General features: G+C 40.5%; 1 protein-coding gene across 6 annotated transcripts in view; it reads left to right on the top strand.

Moving 5' to 3' along the window:
* Window positions 1-23,348, top strand: part of SORBS1 (sorbin and SH3 domain containing 1) — a 209,469-nt gene that overhangs the window by 101,605 nt on the left and 84,516 nt on the right. The window contains exon 1 of one of the 6 annotated variants that reach the window (XM_063405810.1): window positions 1,462-1,613. The exons of the other annotated variants lie outside the window; for them this stretch is intronic. The gene's annotated coding sequence lies outside the window, so the exon portion shown is untranslated. Of the gene's footprint in view, window positions 1-1,461; window positions 1,614-23,348 lie in introns of those variants that run through there. 6 annotated transcript variants of the gene reach the window in all.

Genomic DNA, 23,348 nt, shown 5'->3' with positions numbered 1-23,348 from the left:
TAGATTTTGCAACTGTAGGCAAAGAGAGCAGAAAATAGGAGTAATAACTGCTAAAATCATTGTGGAAAGCTCCTGTAGGTAAATAATTTTGCCCATGAAAGTAGATACCGGAGTAGGTATACTGGAGTGAACAGGGAACAGTCACAAGTGCAGAGGTTTGAAAGGGTGCTGCCCTTTAGAAGTAGAAAGTCACTTCAGGATGACTTTTAATGATAGTACCTAACTTCTGAATTGTGGTTAGCAGTCAAAATTTCCAAAGAGTTGTGCTACTCTGGGCCTTGATGTACATAGTTAATTCCCCATCTGTGAAATGGACCTAATAATACAGACAATTTCTCATTAAGGAGCTTTGTGGAATCTAGATAAGTAGGAGTATGAGAGTGGGCACAGTTGTGACTCAAAGATTCTTCTAATGTGAGCTGCTGCTCTGGCAGTGGTCAGTATCATTGGTTTAGGGGAAGGATTAATGTAGAGGGCAAATTCAAATTGTTACCACACCTGAGATATCCACACTTTCTAGTATTTTGTGGCTGATAGCTTCCCAAGCCAAAAGTTCTAGGATTAGAACAGTTCTTTCGTTTTTTTGAGTTTGCTCACAGAGTGGATTTCCACAAGATCGCGGGCAACAAGCTCTGCAATTCTTCTGTGAATAATGTGAAAAATAACTTCCTTTTTTTTGTTTTAAAGCTTCTGCTTGAATATTGGGTTCAGTGCTCCTTAGTTCTTGTTACCAGTAGGAATGGGCTGCCATTCCCAGATTAGCATTTTCGGTGCATTTCATGATTTAATAGAACACTCTCTCATCTCCCCTCTGCCAACTCTTTTTCAGACTAAAGAATCCTTGTTTATCCCGTGCCTCCTGGTAAAACACTTGAGGAGCTTTCATTGTTCTTACCTCCTTCCTGTTCTTTATCTAGTTTTACCTTTGAGGTGCTAATCTGTGAGAGACACGCTATCAATTCTAAATGTTGCTATCAGTGAGCTGGTATTTGTTGTTTGCTTGGGACTTTTTGATGGGAAGTCGTTCGAGATTAATCCTACATTGTGTGAAGACTTAAGTGTTATACAGCACACAGGTACTTGTACTAGAGCTTGTACAGTGGAGAGGGAGATCTGTTAGGGATCTGTTTTGCCCTGGTGAGATACAATGATTTTGAAAACAGAGAGCTGACTATCCACTGTTATTTTTACTGTTAAGTGCAGCTAGAGTCACTTTCTTAAAGAGCAATGCCAGAGGAAGAGTGAAATTCAAAAGAAGAATTTTTTTTTACTGACAGTCCAGAATGAAATGAGTTTACACCTAAGAAATTTAACAAAAATTGCTTGGACATCCTCTTCCTTTCTACAGCAGCTGTTTCCACTCTGTATTTTAATGAGTGGGCTGAACTAAAGTCTTTGGGGAAGGGCTTTCCCCTCCCTCCCCCTCTTTGGTATCCCTATGTAAAAGGCTGCACTACAGTATCACGCTCTGTGCTTCTGCTGAATGAGTAAGTGCCTATGGCTAGACACTCCAAAGGAAAAGCTACATCATGTTCTCAGCTAGTCAAGCTCCTTAATGCAGTCTTTTAAAGATTTTCCTGGATATTCCACTGGTGTGATTTTGGCTGCAAGAAGTAAGTATTTAAAACTTCAGAAAGTTTAAGACCTTTCAAATCTCTTATAAATTTTCTGCTATAAATAACTTGTGGAGTAACTGCTGGTCTTGGAGGTAGATTCTGTTTCAATTACTTCATTTTATATTTCCTGTTAACTGTTTGTGTATGTTCTGAACGATTTTTAATTTCCTTAAAGTTGCATACTGAGATTCTTGGAGAAAAGTAACTCCAACAGTGCTGTCTATGAAGTGTAGTGGAAAGTATTGATTCCCTTTTACTGTTTAACAAAATGAGACTGACTTATCACTACAGATGTTACTTCCAAACTACTTTTTGAGTCCCCCCCTTCTTGATTAATCTCTGCCCGCTGAGTCACTTTCTTTTTTTTGTTCTGGTTGTGTAATTTTATTCAGAGTCCGATCAGTCCCTCTTATGTGTGCTGAGAACATCTGCTTTGCAAGCTTCTCTGTGCTTTCATAGTAATACAGCATTTTTTCTGTCTTTTATATGATTTCTCATACGAAGCAGAACTAAGAAAATGGTGAAAGCAGTGACACTTTTTTTTTTTCCTTCTGCACTAGATTATGTTCACAAAACTCAGCAAATAGCAGAATTCCCCCTGGAGTACTGGGAAACAGCCCAAACTCACTACAGTTGCATTTTGCTAGACTATTCTTGTAGTAGGCTTTTCTTTTTTTCTGTCTTTCTCTTTTATGGTTTGCTGAAATTCCTTCTGTTATAACTGCATTCCTGATCAATTCCATCCTCAGATAGGCATCTCTTGCCTGTTAAATTTTCACAAATGAATATCCTGAAATAAAAGTAAGAGATGCCATGCATAAACTGCATTCAATTTGAGATTTTTTTTTTACTAAAACTAGAAATAAGATAGGCTCACTTTCAAGCCTGCTTAATGATTTAATTAATTTGTACCTTAAATTATTGTCTTTATTTAACAGAAAGTCAAGGCTGACCTTAAGCCTTTGAAACTTAAAGTTTGGGTTTAATTCTAGATTTCTTAGTTGCAGCTGGAACAATTTAGGGCCAGACTCAAACTTGATGAATTGACTCAATAATTAGTTGCACATTTCAAACATTATGAATGAGACCTAGGGTTAGGTCTTTCTCAGTTATTCTGGCATAAATATGGGAGAATTGCTTTCATTTCGAAAGTTCAAGTGTCTGTGAGCATGCAGATGCTTGGATTTGAAGACAAGCATTGTGGTTGATACCAGGGCAGGTTCTCTGCTCTTCTTTTTCCCGTTTTATTCTACTCCAGTAATCACCTGCATCTGTCCTTGCAATGTTCACCTCCCCTGCGATTGGGATGGCAGCGTGGCCACAAGTAGCTTGTGTTGTGGAGAGAGCCCAGCAACTGCTCGTGGGTGCTGGAGTTCTTCCACATGCTCTGGTTTAAGAGATTAAAACTGTAGTTAATTTGAATTTCATTCTGGCACAGCTCCAGGCTATGAACAGCCTCTCTGTTCTAGCTGGGAAAACCAAGACTAAATTAAGCAGAGAGAGGTTATAATAAGTCCAGAATCATTTAAAGACCACCTTGATTTAGGTAGATTTGGGTGATAGCTGAAGATAGTAACCCTGTCTCTTTCTCATGATTGACTTCAACTTCAATGTTTCCTTTAGGTATTCATCATCTTGCTTAGTAATTTATGGTCATTCTGAAAGGCTGGAGCTGCATTATATATTGTTGCACATAAAGGGCTGCCTGCTGCAGCTCCCAAGTGGAGTCCCACTCTGCAGCATCCATAAGTGCTTTCCCAGTTCCCCCATCAGTGACTTGAGATGGCTGCTAATGGTCTGAGCTCAGGAGGCAGAACAGCCCTGAACACCATGACTCAGATTTCTGTTAAGTTTTTGCAGAATATTTTCTTGACATTTAAATGACAAAGTTTGTTATTCTGCAACTTCCAAAGGCATAAAATTCAACAGAGGCAGTCATTTAGAGGAAGAGCCAGAACCCAGAGTGTGGCTAATAGCTTTTAAAGCACCTTGTAGAGAGTTTACTGCCTGCTCTGCAGGAGAGATTTCCATTGAGACTCCTTTGAGGTGACTGAATGGTCTCCCCTTATGTAAAATATCCTTTCTATATGGCCATCATATGATGATTTACTACCTTGCACTCCTATGGTCTGTGCCAACAAGTGAGGGAAATAACTACATGGAGGCATAACTGGGCACAGCAGCCTTGTCCAGCCTCCCCTGTGGCAGCTGAAAATGAGCTTTGGCAGTGAGCTGAGGCTCACTAAGAGGAGCAAGTTAGATATCAAACTTTGTGTGATCTCTAGCATTTTATTTCATCTGCCTTCATTAAATTTCCCTGCCTATGAATGATATAGTAACGATGCTTCATTTGTCTGTATTGGCTGATGAGGTGTCTAGTCTTATGCACACCTAGCACGTTTGGGATAGGATTTGACTGGACCTTTAGGTAATGCTGTGATAAAAATACTGCAAGATGAAAAACTTTCAGATAACTGCTTTTGTCTATATTTATCCATATAAAAGGCATATGCTGAATTAAGGAACTGCTGAAAGCTTTATTAGAAAAGAGTCAGATCTGTCACACAGAGCATGTCTGTTTTTCTTCTCTTCAATCTATACACAGAAATGAGAGGTTTGTCTCTTATTTTTGATTGAAATTTCTGGTAATATATGAAGGGATGGAAGCATAGATTTATATATTGATGTCCCTTACTATGCACACTGCAGTAATGTTTAGCACATGATCATATGGTAATAAAACTTTAAAAATTATTTTTAGAATTCATTAAAATCTGTTGGCTCTGTATGTGGTAGGTTCCCCAGGATCAGGAGCACATAACTCAGGGCTGTCCTCTTGTATAAGAAATCCTATCCAGCCCCTGACTTGATTAGTTTTTGAATTCCCACAGTTGTATGTTCTAAGCAACCATGACTTCTAGGTCCCACTTAATTTTCACAGAGAATAAACTCCAAAGTGTGGTGGGTTTTTGTCTATATCTCATAATTTTGCCAGGTTATGAGAAGCTTTTGGTACTCAAATCTTTGGTAACTTGTTTTGCAGCTTTCTCTCAGACACCTCTTCAGAGTTTTCATCCTCACTCAGTGCATTAATATGTTCTCTATTAATATATAATTCTCAACTCTGCTGATTCTGATGTTGAGGTAAAAAAGTTAGAAGAAAAATGGGTAAACAGCAAGTTTTTGTCCTCATTAATGAGAAATGGACATGGGGCAAAATAGTAAAAGATGTATAGACAGTATTACTTAAATATGATTTTCTACTTGATGTAGAAGTGATACTTTAAAGATTTCATGAGATTAATGAATTTGATGAAGAATAGAATGCATAGAAAGGCTGTCATTCATGAAATAATAAAAAGACAAAGGTTAATTTTTCTTTCAATGTGCACAGTATTCTTATTCTTCCCAAAATATTCATGTTACAAAGTCAGGATGGCTGGGGTAGGAGAGAAGGTAGGTACTTAGAAGTAACAGAATCATTAACGATGCTGTCAGAAGTCAAATGGCAGTGGGAGTCACTTAGGACCTACATTTTTCTGTGTGAACACTTCCTAAATTATTTTGTGATTGGACAGAGGCACACTTTCTGTTTGAGATCTGTAAAGCTGCAAGCAGTGGCATAGATCAGATTCCGTGATGAGGGCTGCGACTCTACAGCAATAGAACTGAGACCTGCACTAACAGGTCAATGTGTAAGAAATTACTCTGGGTTGATGCAGCAGTAAGTCTCTGCTCCTGAATCATGATTCTGTGGTGGACTTGATATAAATGTTTTCTGGAATATTCCAGGAGAGTATGAAAAATAAATGTCAAAATCTGGTTGCTTTCAGGTGGAGAGACTGAGTATTTATCATGGTGATAGAAGAGCAAAGCTTTTATAGGGTATTGATCAAGTTTTTAAGTGTTTGAAAGGAGACTGGAGGTTTAGTTCTGTTTTTAATTGAGGAAATGAAATGCTGCTTTCTAGTGCAGTGATTGTAGAAGGCTGGGAATAAAGTTTAGATTTCCTGAATTCCAGTTCCTCAATGAGCTGTGTGAGAATCTGAGTCCCTCTGAATTATCTTCAGGGAGGAGATATCACACTAAATTGTGATTGCTTAGCAACTCTGAATCAAAACATCCTAAAAGGTTTGAAATGAGCATCATCAGAAAATGTTTTTCTGAAGGCAGATCTGGTAGTCTTGTAAAATATGGAGGAAGGGGGAAACATTTCCATTAATTCTCTTTGCACTTTACAGTATTACCAGGGGCAGGATATTGTCCGTGGTAAATTCCACATGCTTCTGGTTAATGTCTTAATCATTGTGTAAGCTTCTATAAAATGTTTCCTGTACCCTGGATCTTTTCTTAGTGTTCTGTTGGAATTTTTTTTTCGTTCTTAAATGTCTGTTTCTTATAGGGAAGAGAGAAGAGTTGTAATGTTCTCCCCATAAATCATGTGTTGTGAGAGATGTGTTAGAGGTTTTCTTGTGATCAGCAAGTCTTTAAAATGGCAGAATGTCACTTTTTCATGTGCAGTAATGGGTTGTAAATAATAAATTGTCCAAGAATAACCATAGTTTTGGCATGTACGAGAATACTTGGCACAAAGCTTGTCTGCAGATAACACACAGCACTACTACTTTAAGTGTTGGGGTGTAGAGTTTTTTGTGTTTGTGTAGCTGTTTGTTTGTTTTGTTGTTTAAAATAAGTTAAAATATTTCCTGCAGGTTTTGATGTGCTAATCTGTATTTGAACAGTTTGGGGTGCACATTGTAGTGTGTAGTTAAGTTTATAGACCTGTCTAAAACCTCAGATGGTGACCTCCTACACAGAAATGGCAACACATCTATCACATTTTCAGTAGCAAGGGGAAGCAGGCTGTCTCAGAGCCATTTAAAATGCTTTTATTTCATATTTGCCAAGTTCTTCTATTCTCTGTAGGTTTTAATGGCTCAGACCTCTGGAAACTCTTCCATACATGGTTAAAGTGTAACCACGGATGGTGAAGGGGGGGACGGAGCGGGGGAAGGGGGAGGATGGAGGATAGAGGCAACAACCTACTGAGCTGATAGCATTTTAAACAAACTTGTGTGGTTTTCTTGAGACAGCGTTTCAGCCCCAAGTCATACCTATATATTCACATGTAGGGCGTTCCTCAGTCTAATCATGCTGGAGGCTGGAGGAATTAAATATCCACGCAGAGTGCATACAGTGAGTTGGTATCCAGCAAGGGTAGATGGTCTCAATGCTCCCTCCATTCAGGCCCATCTTCTTAGCCTAGGATCCTTTCTGGAATCCTGTTTCTGTACTATTCCTTCAGCCTTTCTGCTTTTGTCCATCTTTTACACACATTAATGAAATAACTTGTTGATATTACCATCTTTTAATGGTGGGAACCCTTTCCATATCTATATTGTTCTCCTCTTAAAGTAACTTGACATGCACAGCACTTACTTTTAAGCAGCTTGATAATAGCTCATCAGCATTGGATCAAATGTTGTATACCCTTTCTATTTTAAAAATATTCTTTAAAATAATTTAAAGATTTCTGTGTAACTGAGCCCTCTAATGTCAGACAAACTGAGTTCTTCTACTGTCTGTCACAAGCCTGTTGTGTCATACTGGTCAAGTAATCTGCTTGTTTTTTGGGTAGAATTTTCAAAAGCACACAGCAGTTATGTAAAGCTACTCCTATTCAAGCTGATGGAGGCCTAATTCTTATTTCCACTTCGGCTCCATTACACTGCCTGGCAGGGTCAAGATACTTAAAACCAGGCTTTTTGCCCCACCACAGGAATACAAAGGCATCCCATGGAAATGCAAATCTGTGACTGCAAATTTTTCCATTGACTTCCGTGGAAGCAAGATCAAACAAGCAGAACTGCTTTTTAATAATTTCAGCCTTGGCTTTCGTGTTTTCCTAATATAAAAATAAGCCTAGTATCACGTGCCTACTTCATGTATCTAAAAATGCACCAAAGCTAATTTAATGTTTGTCCAGCTGTTTAAAGATGTCTGGGGTTGCCTAAGTGTCCACTTGCATCATTAACTTGAACTAACTTTCTCATCAGTGAAAATTCTGTATTGTATTGCATCTCGATGAGAAATATCCCTAAATCCAGGTAATTCAGTTTAATAAGATGATGTATTGTTCATGAATTTAAGAGCCTCACATGTGATGAGGACTTCTGCAGTGCAGGACTGTATCATTGCAGGAGGGTGCTGGTTCCGTGTTAACCATGCTGCAGGTCATGAGACTCTTGGTGGGAGCCAATTTGTTTCTGTCCCAATGCTACAAGAATCTATCAGTTGCTAATGGCATTTTGTAACACATCCTTGCAAAAGTTCAAAGGGATATGAGGATCACTGTCTTCTAAATGTCATGTGTATTTTGCAGACTGATAATGAAGCATTTTGTTACCACAATGAACTGCCTTTTCTTCTCCTCTTGACATTCTAGAACTTAAATTAATACCACTCTGTAGCTCAGGATCATATTGCTCAATTTATACTAAAACTGTTAATAGGAATAAAAATAAAAATATATTTTAAGTGTTATTGTTATATGAACTGAAATAGTTGTATAAATTCAGAGACTAAAATAGTAAGCATTCAATTTAATTGGAACATACAAACATGTACTAACAGATGCCTAAAAAGTGGGCTTGGTTGGAAAAAGCTGTTTGTGTACAAAATTGCAAAATCAAATCTAAATGAAGAATATAGCATAGTTACTCTGTGCAAATGTGGGGTTGCCTTGTGACAGGCATTTTATCTATTTAACTAGATGAGTATGGTGCAAAAAAGGTCATGGTCTAAAATGTTACTTCAGGAAACAGCTCATTCCATTTCCATTCTGTAATGTTGTCTCTGGATTTACATGATCAATAATTTACATAAAACTTTCATGGACATAGTCGATTTTGCTTACTTTTAGTTTTGTATTTTTTATCTGTCAACTTGAGAATCTGACAACAGGATCCACCAGAACAGCCTATTAAATAGAGCTGATATTGACTGTTCCTGGAATGCAACCTGATTTTATAATTAGTGAAGGCTACCTTGGGTTTATTAGCACAAAGCAGGGAACAGTAAAGCAGGTTGGAAATGAGAAAATCTGCACTTTTCTGGTAACTGTGTAGCCAACTGAGAGGACTCCTTACCGTCTCTGGTGTCCAGTGCAACTTATGTTAAGCAGCTCATGTTTAAATGCATTACACTATATTGGCTACACTATTACAATTTGTACAGCTGTCCAGATCTCCCAGTACTCCAAAGATGTTGTATCCAGAGACCACCAGTGGTTAATGACGGTCCTTAAGACTATGGCTGAAGCCAGGGTGCAGATTTTTTCCTCTGAGGAATATAGACCCTAACACTGCATTTATGAGATGGGCCCTGACCTCGTCTCTGTCAGAGCAGAGAGGGGTGCCAGGATTTTAGTTAATTTGAATGCACAGCCACACAGCTCCCATGGGAACTTTGAGAAGGCGAAAGGGTGACCCTGTTATGAAACTGCTGTTTTACCATTCCACACCTTACACTTTCACCAAGGAATTGTGCTGTTTGCCATTTGGTTAGTTATCTTAATGCCACAGGATCCTGAATATTCTCGCATAGCTTGGTCTATATTTTAAGTACAGCCATATTTCCAGTCTGGAGTCGACCCCTTTAGCTGTGGTATTTCCCCTAAATATGGTTGGCTTCAAACGATCTCACTGCCAACACAAACCACAACTTTAAATCCCACACATTTAAGTCTATTACAAGTCGATGCTACCCAGTTCTGTATATACTGTTCTGATGGGAGAAGAAATCTGTGGCTGTTCAGTGCCAGTTGTTCCCTTTCTTTCTGGAAAGGATTAAGTGTCTTCATGTAGCAGGGAGTGAGAACAGCCCTGCAAACATGGGCTGCTGCCTGTGTGCTGTGATCCACATCTATCCAGATGTCACGATCCTGGCTACTGCTACCTGAGGCTGTGACAGAGATTTTATTGCTGCGATTCCTAGGGAAAACTCACGCCTCCATTAAAAACCCATCGGTTTCTAGGCTCTTTCCATAATGACTAGAGAAAGAAAAGCACTGCCATGTGATGATTGGTTCCAGCTTATGTGTTTGTTGTAGGACAGGATTACTTGTTTCTTCAAAGCCCTTGTCAATCACCATTGACTGCAGAGACAACTGTCTACATGCCTGACATTTTACTAATTCCAGTTAGGTGAAGTGGATCCTACTATTACTATTTGTCTTTCATGTTTGTTCACAATAAAATGTCCATGTTTAGAATCAGTATCATCTTTAATGATGATTTATGAATGTCCTGTATGTGTATGTGCTGATTTGCAAGCCACACTTTGCCAACATGGGTTTTTTTTGAGGATTCTCACTGTGGGAAAGCAATGAATAGCTGGTCACATTGGGAAATAGAAAGTACTGCATCATGAGGAGATGATGAAAACAACAGCTTTCTACAAGATCTAAAGTTTCTGAGAATTTGAAAATATTAGATTTTTTTGTGTTACAAATGCTTTGAGTGCATGGTATCTTCAGTGGCTACTTAGACCTGAGTGGGGTTTCACCTTTTAGCATGTGTAAAGTTGTTAATTAGGAAGGAGCAGTTCTGCTGTGAACACATCACATAATAATTATTGTGAAAACTTATTATGAATTTTGAAAAAATATAAATATCCAGAGCTACCAAGGGTAAAGTTAAATCTATTTAGCAAGGTCCCTTGGCACTTGCATAAGGGGTGTCCTTCTTCAGAAGCCCATAATTGTAGCTGTTTACATCCTTAAAGTTACAGTACTACTTAATTCTGTTCAGTGAAAGAGATCATGGACGCATTGCTAAACAGTTGCAGGGATAAATTCTTGTTTTTCACCTTTGCGAAACCTGTACTGATATACTTGGATACTGCTGGTATCCAAGCCATTCTGTGCTTTCCTTAACATAATGTCAGGAGACCAAATTTATCATTCCACCAAGAGGTCTGGTGTTCTGTTTTTAGTAACTTACTGGGGGATGGGAAGAAGGAGCTGTAGTAAGATACCGTGTCCTTGTCCAGTAGCAATGGTGGATTTCACTGTCATCTGCTGAGCTACTTCACTGATGTGACCTGAGCTGTTTCCGGGTAGGGACTGTTTGGATGGAAGGTGCTTCCATGCGTGTATGATGAGTTCCTCTTCACAAGACACTGGGCAGACAACTTGCTTCATACAGTCCAGTAAAGCTGTGATGGAGAGGTGACTTCTGCTCGCTCCTGGACTGGCTTCAAGATCCTGTTGTCATAGAGCAGTTTTGTGTAGAGAGCAGTTCTCTTCAGAGTCATCTAATTTCTTCATTATGCTGTTGACGTGCTCCTCTAGGCACGCTTGTGGAGTGTGTCTGTTGAAGGGAGTCAATACTTTGCTGTACAAGCATATTAATTAACCCCTATTATCTTTATTGTAGACATGAAGCCCCAAATCACTTTGCTTATTTGGAGAAGTAGAGCCTGGAGAGGGTTTGCTGTGTTTTTAAGGATGCTCTTTGGCATTCCAGGAGTCTACTGACAATTGAGTACACTGTAGACTCAGTTCGTTGGACCACTTGTGGTTTCCTTTGGGACTTCAGACAAAGCATCCTGCTGATGCTTCTAATTTCTCCATGGACAGAGCAAGGACAACTGTTGCTTAGTCACAGCAAGAGGGACTTTTCAGCTGAGAGTTGCTATGAAGTTGTTGAGATGACACCTTAGAGAAATGTATCATTTTGTTCGGACTGAAATGCAGCATTTCCCTTTCCCTTGTAATTATCTGTAAGCAGAGAGTTCCAGGACTTCAGCGGTTACAGCAGGTCTCTTACGGCATCGCTGTGGAAGTTCTTGCTATTTGTAACAGAATAGTTTCCATTTGTCATGACAGACTGTTTCAAAGCTTTGCTCATTAGTTAGCACTGGAATATATCACTTTATTTGTTTCTGTAGATGCTTTCATCAGAAACTAAGTCCAGATGTACCAGGTTGGCAGTAGATCAGGCTGGACTACCAGAGGTTTTGCTGAGACTAAATAAGGCTTAAATATTTTCATTCTGTTTCCTCTTCACCTTACTTATCATGCTGGCATTGACAGAAGCAAGGCTGCTTTCCTGAGTGCTGATCACCCTTCTGCATCATCAGTGAGTGCTGTTAGCAGTGTTTAAAATACAAGAGACTTGTTGGTGCAAGAGAGAGACAGGGGTTTGGATAGCTAATGCTCCTTGTTTTGGCAAGCCTCTTAAGATGTCAAGTGGCTCCTACAGTGGACAGGACTCTGAGACCTGCAGTAGCACAGTTGCGACATTTGGAACTGGCAGCCAGCCCTGAAGGTGACAGCGCACTCAGTCTGTTTTCACAGTACTTCTCCTCACAGGTCTATATCTGGTAATAGGCTGCCTGCCACTGGCAATTTGCATGACAGTCCCCATTAATTGCCAGCAGTGTTTTCACCTGTCAGGAACAATTCCTAATCGAGCAGTGCCTCTCTGCAATTCTGGGCAATTACCATGTGTGTTACAAGATGTAGTATAATGTATAGTCATTGGTAAACCACAGCATTGTACTGCCTTTTACCTTCTGCAGCACAAAGAATGCTGGTGGAAGGCAACTTGCGGCAAGATGCTGCAACATGGCTGCTTTTCTGTGTGCAGGAGCCAAGAGTGAGCAATGGTTTACACTTGGAGTGGAGTGTGGGACAAAATGCTGCTTCAAGGCTGCTGATGCCACCAAAAGGGCCTCACGGTGAGGCAATTAACTTTAAGTCACCCTCTCAGAATAAAAGACATAATGTCCAACCCCTCACACTAAGGCCTTGGAGCAATGTGGGCTTTATGGAAAGTGCTGTTCTAATTTTCAGCAGCTGAGTTAGTAAAACAGCATGACTTGGCATCTAGTTATAGAAAACGTTGGGGAAGGATATTGCTTGCCAAATATGCAAAGCATTTGTGTGATTTACTTCAGCAAAGACGTGAAATACATCCTACTCAGTCTGAGTAAGGAGGAACCCTGGGGCTAGGAAAGCACAGAGTTCTGAATGGCAAATGGAGAGTGGAAAAGCTGTAAAGTGCCAAGGAGGTGCCTATTGCCAGGTAACAGACCTACCTCTGGATCGAACCCCTAGGACAGTTCTCTGTGTGACACTGTGGGATGATAAGATTTGGTAGAAGATGAAAGTGACCTTAGGCTTCTGTTTCAGAAGAGCTCCTGTAGTGTTTTGTGGAACAAGGAGTGCTTTTGGAACTTCCAACTGCTAATTAACTGCAGATACTATTTTAGTTACCAGTGTCAAATCTGTTGAATCATCTGTGTATGGACTTTTGACTTCTGAAAGCTCTAAATTAGAATTTGTCCTTCGCATGTCTGGGGTTAAGCTTTCTGAATGCTTTCCCGTGAATTATGCCAATGATGAGGAGGATAAAACAGGCCAGAACATACCCAAATTTGGTTCACAGAAGTTACTAGAGTAGAAATTGTTTGCATTGTAGGATTTTGTCTCCTTCCAGGAAATCCATGTACCAGAGACCTTAGTGAATCAGTCGGTCTTCTGTGGAAGACCTCATTCTGTACAACTGAGATAACTTACTCTGAGATATGTAATCTTAACTGCATTAAAATATGTTGTCACCCTCCTCTTCACAAAGTACATGCAGCATTCCTCTTTCCTTCTTGCCACATGATAGCTTCCTGATAGCAAAGCAAGAGAGGATTAATTTGTACAATGTCAGGTACATGAAAAGAACATTTAATTGGTACACTGTGACAGAAATGTGTGCATGCTGTGAATGTAAGTTATGGAAAAACTGCACCTTCTGGACACAGATCACTCCACCTTCCTCAATCTCTAAAAAGAAACAGCATGGCTATAACTGTACTGACACAGCCCTGGTAAAGTTAGTAATGGATCATATTTCATACCAGTTCCTCGGCAGATCAGCTTGCATTTCATCAGCTTTTTTAAGGAACTTGATCTTATCCCTGTTAAAGAAAGAGCTGCTACTTTATTGCTTTTGAAATGGGGCTCAAGAATTTGCTTACATAAAAATGCCTTGAAATCAATGGATGCTTTGCCATAGAGCATGGCCGTGTTCATCTCCTGCACACAAAAGGTTTATTGTCACTACATCATCAACAAGCCAAAGAGGTGTGGTAATTGCTGGCTCGTGGGGCTGTGGAAATCTGTGGGCCTGGTTAAGAAATTCCTCCAGTGTGGAGGTGACTTCGGGGTGAAGCTAAGGCTCAACAGGCAGAGACTGTTCATGCAGTTACCTCCATGTCATGCATGTACATGGATGGTCTAAGCAACTTCTGTTACAGAGCTTCCTAAGACTATTCTGTTTGACCTCCACTTCAAAAAACACAAGAAGTGCCTGGTTCAATAAAAGGTGGGCAATTAAGATAAATTTTTAATTATAGTGAGAATTTATTTAGCTTCTTTTGGAATGTAATACAGCTGGAACTCTAATGTGAGCTATGGGGAATTTAGAATGAAATAGTTCTTCTTGTAAAGTTTGAACTTGTTTCAAAAGTATCTTGCCATGAGCACACATTGCAAATGACAGCATAACAGTTCATCATAGTCACCTTCACTGGGTACAGGCCTCACAGATTTTAGCTGTCAAGAAGCAAACAACTAAGCCTGTAATACTTTGTGCCTCTTGATACTGATCTTTAGAATTGGGATATCTTCCTAATTCATTCCACTCCTGTCATAATGGGAGCAGTTCTGTTTACTCTAATTACAGGGAAATGTGATGAAAGTGCTGGCTTATGCTTCCTGAGAACAGGAGTACAGTACAATGGAAGTTCCCAGGATCCTGGCTTAGCAATTGGACGCTGCATGTCTTTGTTAGTGTTTGAACATCTGTTCAGAGAGTAACCCCCAAGACAAGAGAGTATCTTGCTCTTTTCAGGACAAAACTAATAATGTTTGAACAACTTGTTGAAAATGTTTTGGCCCGGCATCATTGTAGCTAGCTGAGCTGTGCTCTAATAAAGCCAAGCCCTGTGTTATCTGAATGGGTGGATAGAAAAAAATATTTCTTGTATTATAGCCAAATACAAAGCAGATGAGTTACTGGTCTTCTGAAACACGGGTCACTTTTACTATGAAGGTAGGTACCAAAGGTCTTTTCAATCCTTACCATCCAGAGGAAATCGTCTGCTTGAGCCAAAGCATTCTCTGCTTCTGAATGTGTGAAGATGACCAAGCTCTGCTAAGCAGCCCCTTTGCTAGGGCAGGTGAGCTGCTTACATGGGGAGTGTCTGCTAAAATCTCAGCCAGTGTTAAAGAAGGGCAGGTGTAATAGATGACAGATGGGTGAAGGGACACTTGATTCTCCACAGCACTGATTTTGTCTATCCAGTGAAATTCCATGAAGTCCAGGTTAACTTTCAGTTCCTGGGTCTGAAGGAGAAGAGGCTCTGTGTAAAATCCATCACAGGGTTAATAGAAAATTCATCTAACCAAGATGTGGTCTTATAAATGGCAGCACTATGGGAGGCTGAAGCTTTGATTTGTATTAAATGTGTAAATATTTGCAGAGACATCAGTAAGAATAGCTAGAAACTTATGCAGCACTAAATAAGAAACAAGCTGAGTTTGGTCTATATGTCTAATGCCAAAAGAGTTACTCATGTACTTCTCTCAGGTTTTAATACTTTTCTGATTTTTAAATGTGAAAAAATAGAGTAATGTCATCTCAGGACCACTTTGAAAACCGACACAGTATTGGATAATCTTGTCTTAGTCAGTCTTCCAAATAGTATCCCTTTTCCATTTCAGAATTCTGCAACCATATTTGACAGCTCTGTCTGTGCTATCCTGGACATATTTGCTGCTCTCATCAGGCACATGCCTTAGTTGTATCTTGGCACCAGTTTGTAATCTGCCATATCTTTTGTCTCTAACTTTTTTTTTTTTTAATGAGAAGTCTAAAGAGTTTATAGTTGTATTTAGGGTTTTGTGAGGTGTCCTCATCTCTTAGATATTTAATGACCATATTAGGGAACCTCTGAAAGCCCAGAGAATCTAGTTTATAGGATTATCTCTGAAAGTTTAGTATGATTGCAGAATTAGAAAAACAACTTGACTTAATGGCCTTGCATTTTATGCAAAGCTGTAAACAAGAGGAGAGTAATCAAAGCTTGGCTTGTTCACAGATATGAACTTTAACATTATCTCATGGGAAAGACAAGAAAAGGCCACTTTTTCAGATTCAAGGATAGCATCTATTTTGGCAAGTAACTCTTGGAGTAGGTACAAAGATACTTACAAAGTAGGTCGTGCTGTTGTTGTACCCTTTGACCATCTAAAATGTAAAGGGGCCAACGTGCCAGTGCAGGACAAGGAAGCATTGATGTTCATGTGGACAGGGAAATTCTAAGCGAATTCAGGGAGGCCTGAGTATGAAGACGAAAGATGTGGGGTTTTTTGGTGCTCATCTTCATTCACAAGAGCAGACTGAGTCACAGCTGGGGCAGACTTTAGCAGGAGGGTGCTTGAGCTAAAGTAAACAACTTGCTGCTGTGCTCATTAGCTTTCCAGCTCACTAAAGGAGTAGAATTACCAATCCTTTTACCAGACAAAGCTTCAGCCTTGCTCACTGGTGTTGGCACATCCCAAAACTATTGAGAATCTGAACCCATGGTTTGAGCATCCATCAGACACAAGACCATATAAGGGCCAAATAGGAATTTTACAACCTGTTTAATTCTAGCAATGACTCAGAAAGAGCAGACCTTGCCTGAAAGCACAAATATAGGGCTGCAAATGGAAAAGAGAGGTGCCTTTGAGCTGATTATTCTTGTAACTCTTCATGTAGCTCTGCCAGTTGTAGCTATTATTTATGTTAATATAATTGTCTAATCGTTTTTGAAAGCCAGTAAAGATATTTCCCTACAGTGTTGCCTTCTTGCCCTGTGGTGATAAATTCTTCAGGCTGATTTTCATGCCACCTTTTAAAATTTATTTTTATAAAATAATATCTATCGCATCTAGTGCCTTCTTCTAGCACAGAGCAGGATAAATCAGCGTGTCCCAGTTTTGCTTCACACTTACTCATTCATTACTTGACTTGCAGCCTGAAATTAATCAGCTTTTCTTCTATGCTCCCATCTTTTTCAGCTAAATATTCCTTTCATCCTTCTTTGTAATCTCAATGTATATTTGCCGCCTTTTCTCTTAAGCATTGATTTGATTCAGTTGTCTAATCTTACAAGGTTCCTTGGTATTATTTAATTATATGTTGGTTAACAAGTCAGGTTTCCTGGGCTGCTGCTTCAAGAGTCTGCCTGATTCTTACTGTGACTTTTGCCTGGATCATTATAAATCCCAGCCCAGGTAATGGTGTGGTCCCTGGACCTCCACAGCTTCCACATACCTGGTTCAGGCTGCTCCTTCCATTATTCCCTTCCTGTTCTTAAGACAGGGAGGAATTGTCTTAAATCGTGTTTGTAATACCCTGCCACCCTAGGCAGGGTGGTGCATTATCCAGCAGAAATTTGGGATTTGTCTCCTGTGTTCTACCTTCAGCATCCTGTAGTGGTACCCTGCAGAGTGAAGTAGCTGTGACTTGCCATGCTCTGGCCCAAACACTGACCTTCTGAGGGCTGATAACTGTGTGAGGGTCAGACTATCAGAAAGGCTGTCTGAGCAGAAGATGTTTCTTTGTTAGTTGTTTTCACCCATTTTAAGGATGCCTGACTATTAGTGTTGCCACAATCATACCTGGTGTAACTTGGCCAGCTACTTGGTCACTTGCACTTTCAGGCACAAAATACAGAATTGGAAGGGAATCCGATGAGATTTGTCTCATAGTGGTTACAATCAATTTTTATTTTTTCTGTTATGTATAAAGACATCAAAACAATATGAGGCTTAAAGAAATATGAAATATAAATTTGTTCTTTAGAACAGGAAGTTTCTTTTCCTGTAGACCTGATCAAGAGTCTTTTTGCCCTTTATTTTGTCAAGAATAAACCATGTTTTCAGGGTTTGAGTCTAATTTCTGAATTACAAGAGTATCAAAAAGAACTCAATTTTTAAAGTCTCAGCAGAAAAATGAAATAAGCATGTGTGCAAACACAGGGGACAGTGGTGTGTAAGCACATTGGCAGACAGGGATAGAAGCAAGAGATGTGACTTGCTTCCATGGGACACGCTTGCAGTTTCATTGCAACGCGGAGCCAATGTACAGAGAAAGCAGAGAGGCCTTTCACATCCTTTACGCAGCTCAAGGACTGTGTCTTATAGCTTTTCTGTGAACTGATAATGACCCCATGCAGTGCATTATTCCTTTTTCTCCTTTCCATCTGTTAAGTGTTTCAGCTTCTCAGCTCACTAGAAGCCTGCTATTGATTTTTAGATGTGTCCTAAGTTTGCCATAAATTTTATATAGTGACCTCATACTGCCAGAAAATAAAACGGACACATGTTCACCCCAAAACACACTCTTAAATAAATGGAAAATCGTGACTATCTATTTATAGCCCTCTGGGAATGCCTGAGCTGAAAGAGAATCACCACCACCTTGGCAGCAGTTGATCCCTGCAAGGTAGTTCTTTCTTTTCATGGGAGGTTTCAGCCACTTTACTCTTTGTTCTCTATATTTTGGTATATGTTCATCTCAGTTTTGGTATATGCATGGCAGCACCAAATATTGACAGTTGTGTCTGTCTTTGCCCAGCGTGTTTTGATTTCATTCACAGGCAGTGCCTTCCCTGTGTTAGATCAGACAGATTCTGCTCTGGCGATGGTACATCTGCCTGGCATGCGCCATTGCTCCTGCAATCTATGGCTGAATCCCCTTTGTCATTCCACGGTTTCTTTTCTCATTTCCATCTGTTTGTCATTCCAGAGTTTCTTGAATAATGGAGACACAGTGATTGCTTTTGAGATGTCTCGTAAGCTTGTCGTAAGCATTTTCTTTCCTTTTTTCTTTTTTGGTAGGCCCCTTTGCCAGGCAGTGCAGTTGGAGGATACAGTAAGGGGAATTGACAACTTATTCCAGCTGTTCAGCTGAAGCAAATGCCAGTGACTCCTCTGCATGTTTCCCTGCTTGCTGTCCGCATTGATTTTCTGTTATTCTTGGCAAAGATAGGGAGGCCTCTTTTTTAGCCACTGGAATTTAAGGGCAACCTCATTGCTTGAAATGTTAGACCAAGAGAGATTAGGGAGATGAGGAAAACAAGTGCTTTTACTTTAAAGGATTACTGATATAAAATCTAAGGGAAGAAACTTACTCCTGTTCTCTATTTTGCATGCTTCACCCTTTCTGTGTTCATTGAGGTAAAATTCATTACCATAGTTGTTAGCTGTGAAAAATGATATTCACTATGGAGTTAACTCGTATGGCTGGATTTAAAGTCCCAGCTTTATTTACAACTTGCTAAGGTTTGCTGCTAGCTGTGATAAAGATCTTATAAGGCAGAGCTCCAAGTGATTTGCAGAGAGGTCGGATAGAAATAAAGTGCTGTCTTCTGGTGTAGTGTCTTGAGATACAGAGGGAGAATACAAATGCCAAAGGCACCTGCTTTCCATGGGAGTGTCAGGTGCTGGCTGCAGCCCTGGAGGGTGGGAGCACAGCAGTGCTGTGACCAGACAAGGGTGGGATCCCTGCAGCCCCAGAGCTTCAGCTGCTGGCCCCCTCACAGTGTAGAGCCCCTCTCTCCTTCCTGTGAGTCTGCCTCACAGTCAGTGGAGAGCTGCAGTCTGAGGGAAGCAGTTTCATCCTTGTACAAAGCACTTCATGAGTGGCACTGCAGGCTGAGAAGTCTTTCATTGCTTTCTAATTCTCTCTCCCTTCCCTGCTGGTGTTTCATTTTTCTAGTCAGTTTTGTAGTTCTCAGCCTCTTTGAACCAAACCTAGTGAGCGTGAGATCTCAGTAAGATTTTGTTGTACTATTTTTCCCTCTCCCTGGAATGAGGGGCTATTGTTTCCTCCTAGAGAAGTGTAATCAATGCAGTGTCTGAAGGCCAGGTCACTGTGTTTGACCCTTTGCTTTGGTCACTGACCCACATTTCATTCAAACACGGTAAATAGTGGCACTTCTTATGTCTCTCAGATTTATGTAACAGACAGGGAAAGATTAGAATTGGAGATATCTCTCACTGTTCTGGGGACCTGGGCTGCCAGCCAGTTTTATTTCTTGAGAAGCAAGTGTGTGGTTTTGTGAGTATGAAGGTGTGACTCATTCTCCTCCTTGACATACTTTAAAACATGCACTGAGTAGTGATTTACATGAGGATGCATTGAGGCTCAGCTTGAGCTGACAGCTCTTGGTGCACTTTAATCTTACATGTGGATAGAGGAAATGAGTTAATCTGTGGTTAAATATAGAGGTGATGAAAGAGGTGGGAAGGGGAGGGGTTGACTCTAATCTCACTTAGGTTGGGGTCAGTTGAGAGTAACCTCTGTATCTGGATGGTATTACTCTGGGCAAAGTCATATCTCACCTCTCTGGAGCTGACAGTATTAGCTAATGGAAAATGGCAACAAAGTGAGAATATGCCCAGAGCTCTGGCGTCAGTGCAGTGTTGTTCTTTCTGATCACCATCTATATGTTGGTGACACCTTTTTTTTTCCTTTCAAGAGCTATCAAGTGAATTGTAGGGGTAATCAAATGTGTGTTGCTGAAATTACATCTTAAGGATCTGAGAGTGGATCAGCCTTGATCTACAAGCTTGGTTCTCTGTGATTTCTGAGATACAGCGTGACCTCGTTCCTCTGTATGTTTGTTTTCTGTTTATTCCTGACCTCAGTTTTGAGATGGGAATGTAGAAGAAATAGGGATGCCTGCTCAGCAGATATCCACTTCTCCCTTTGTGTGCAGATGTGCTCTTAAATTCTGTTAGACTGAGAGCTGCCCACTTTACCATTCTCTCCAGCTTCCTGCATGCCTTAATAGGTATTTTTTGGTGGGGGAAGCCTGTATTGATGATTTGTATGTATTAGCTGCTTCTGGGCAGTTTTCCTTCTGCACAGTGCTGCTGGAATGCTGCCTGCTGGTATGCCTGAGCAGAAAGAGCCACACCTGAGCAAACAGGGGTGTTTTGTGCCAGGCTGGCTCTGCTGCCTGGAGGTGTATGCTGCCTGCACTGTGCTGGAGAAGAGCTGAAATGGATTTTGCTGACTCATGTGGACAGGTAAAAGCAGTCTTTCGGGCATGGACTGAACAAACCTGAAAGAGGAATTTTGGCAGCAGCCTCTTCTGAGGAGGCAGCTCGAGCTAATCTGGTATGTGCTGGCAGTTTTTTCTCAAGAGTTGAACCCAAGCAGTCCATGTAAGGAATTTGCATTTGGAGGTCACATACTATATAGGTCATGTTTGTTGAGCAGTGGGCGAAGAAAGCCACTGGTTTACATAAACGCACTAAAATAAAAGGTCTACCAGGCAGAAAAGTTCATTTCTCCTAATGATATTGGTGAAAATCTAAGCCAGTCTTGGAAATCAGATCTTGAGAAATCAGGATCTACCCTGAAGCGTATTTGTGCCTCTTTTATTGACTTCACTGAAAATGACATGCTTCAGCAGGATTTGGCCTTGCATGTAGATTAGTAACAGCATCACTGTTGTCTTTAGTATTTCTGTTAGCCCAAAGCAATATTCTTTGAGTCATTCTAGTCCACAGGGACAGGCTCTGGCCATCTGTCCTTAAGCAGTCCATATTCATGGCATATAGGCAGTTTGTTTTGTAAAATCTAATAAACTATCCAAGACCCAAGGATATTAGAGATGGCTTATCAGTAAGTTTGATGATGATTATTATTACTACTACTATTATTATTAATAATAATTTTAGCAAAAATATCATCAGAATATGATCTTTGCTGCACTAGCTGCGGATGGCATTTTTGTTGTATTTATATTACTTACTAAGCTAGAACTCTTTGTGATGGAGTGGCTCAAGTAAGAAATTTTCAGAAGATCTGTTGATATCTCTTCTGAGCTGAATGACAAGTCTTAGGACTTCCAAAGTGGGAGGACATAACTATATCTGACACCAAGGACAAGCATCAACTTAGCAAACAGTTGCTCAGGTTGAAGACAGGGACCCTTGTCTTCCCTTCCACACTGCTTCTTGTTGCTTTATCAATACTGATGGTTGGCCTCACTTGCACCTTTGCCAGCTGAAGGATGCATCTGAGCACTGTGTGATCAGCATCAAAAAAATAGATCAGCTTAATTGATTGTCCCTGGTTGTTCAGTTTAACTTGGTGGATTCAGCCCTCTGTGGTTTATGAAGTACTCACTTGGACATCTCTGCTACGAGCACTGCAGGGAGTTGTAAGTTCCAGCAGGTGGGACAGTGACAAGCAGTTTTAAGTGAAAACGCCTCCAAAAGGTGGGTGTCAATTTTCAGCCTTAGAGGCAGTAGAGACCATGAGAAGAGCATTGTGCTGGGAAAGCTGGAGTCACAGTTTGTTCCTGGCACTGATTCTGGTGCGATCAGGTCAAATCACTCCTCATCCATGCATCTTTTTCCCCTTCATGTGCCTTGTCCATTTAAATTTATTGAAAACAGGCTGCCTGTTCTTATGTGGACAATGGCAAAATATAATATTTTTATCCTACTAGTCTTACCGAGCTGCTTGAATTTGTTGTTTTCTAAACGGCCTTTAGATCTGAGTATTGTTTGTTGATCTTAGTTTCCAGCTCCTTGCTTTTGCATTGCAAAGCTGGTCCCACACTGATGTGTTTGATTATATTTTCATTGCCATTGTACTTGCTTTGATTTTGCAGCTCAGTGCCCAAAGCACAGGCTGCTGTACAAACAACACGATGAAGTCAAGCAGGGTCAGATCCTTTCTCTTTTTACCTTGAAAACAATGTGAGACTCCTATGTTTCTTTTCCTTGGCACTTCCAGTTCTTGAGCTGGAGGCTGTGTGTGTGTGCGCTGCCCTCCTGTTGTGTTCAGGTGTGAGATCACTTGGGAGTGTTTTCCATTGCTGCCTAAGGGGGGTACTGGAAGCTGTGCTGTCTGCTTGGTTGTGTGTCAGCTCAGGCTGTGAAGTGTGGAAAATTACTGCAAGAACAGCAGCATGCTGAGCTGATGTTCGTGTCTACAGTGGGTTAGTTGGGACTAGGTGTCCTTATCAGGGCTTGTAAGTGTATTCACAGACTTGTCCTGCTGGATCATGCCTGGCCACTGTCTGCAACTAGAAATTTTCTCCCTTTCTCATCTCTTCTTTTTGCTTTTGGCAGCATTCCTTCCTCCATAGGGATGTGGTTTGAGTGTGGCCTGAGTCCAACTCTTTTAAGATGTGCTTGGCTGAAAAAAGGAAATTGAAAAAGGGAGAAGAAGCAAGAGAGCTTGATTCTAGACTAGCGTGGTATTGTCAGCCAGTGTATCAGTCCTTAGCACAGAATAAAACAGCTTCCAGAAACATCTCTAGAACTGTAGACCTTGTTACTTTTGTATTTAAGTGTCATCCTCGTGGTGTTCCTGCTTTCCTTTCCCATGTTGTTCTGAAAAGCCTCTTATACCAGGCTTGGGTACCAGGACAGACTGAGGCAGTCACTCAGTGCATCAGAACTACACAATCTGCAGTTTTTTCTAAGCCACCGTGATTTGTCTTTAAACTCAAGATGTGTCTAGAGCTAAGGAAATCCTTAGTTATAAAAATTAAGGGGAAAGGAAGGAAGAAAACTTCAAACTCTGCAGGGAAACCTTTATCAGCTGTGTGGTGAGATTTTGGGTTGGTTTGATTTGGTGGTGTTTTTTTGTTTTC

This window comes from Prinia subflava, chromosome 9 (assembly GCF_021018805.1).
Source record: "Prinia subflava isolate CZ2003 ecotype Zambia chromosome 9, Cam_Psub_1.2, whole genome shotgun sequence".
NCBI classification, from domain to species: Eukaryota; Metazoa; Chordata; class Aves; order Passeriformes; family Cisticolidae; genus Prinia; species Prinia subflava.
Note: the sequence above shows the minus strand (reverse complement) of the source record. Positions and strands in the feature narration are given on the sequence as shown.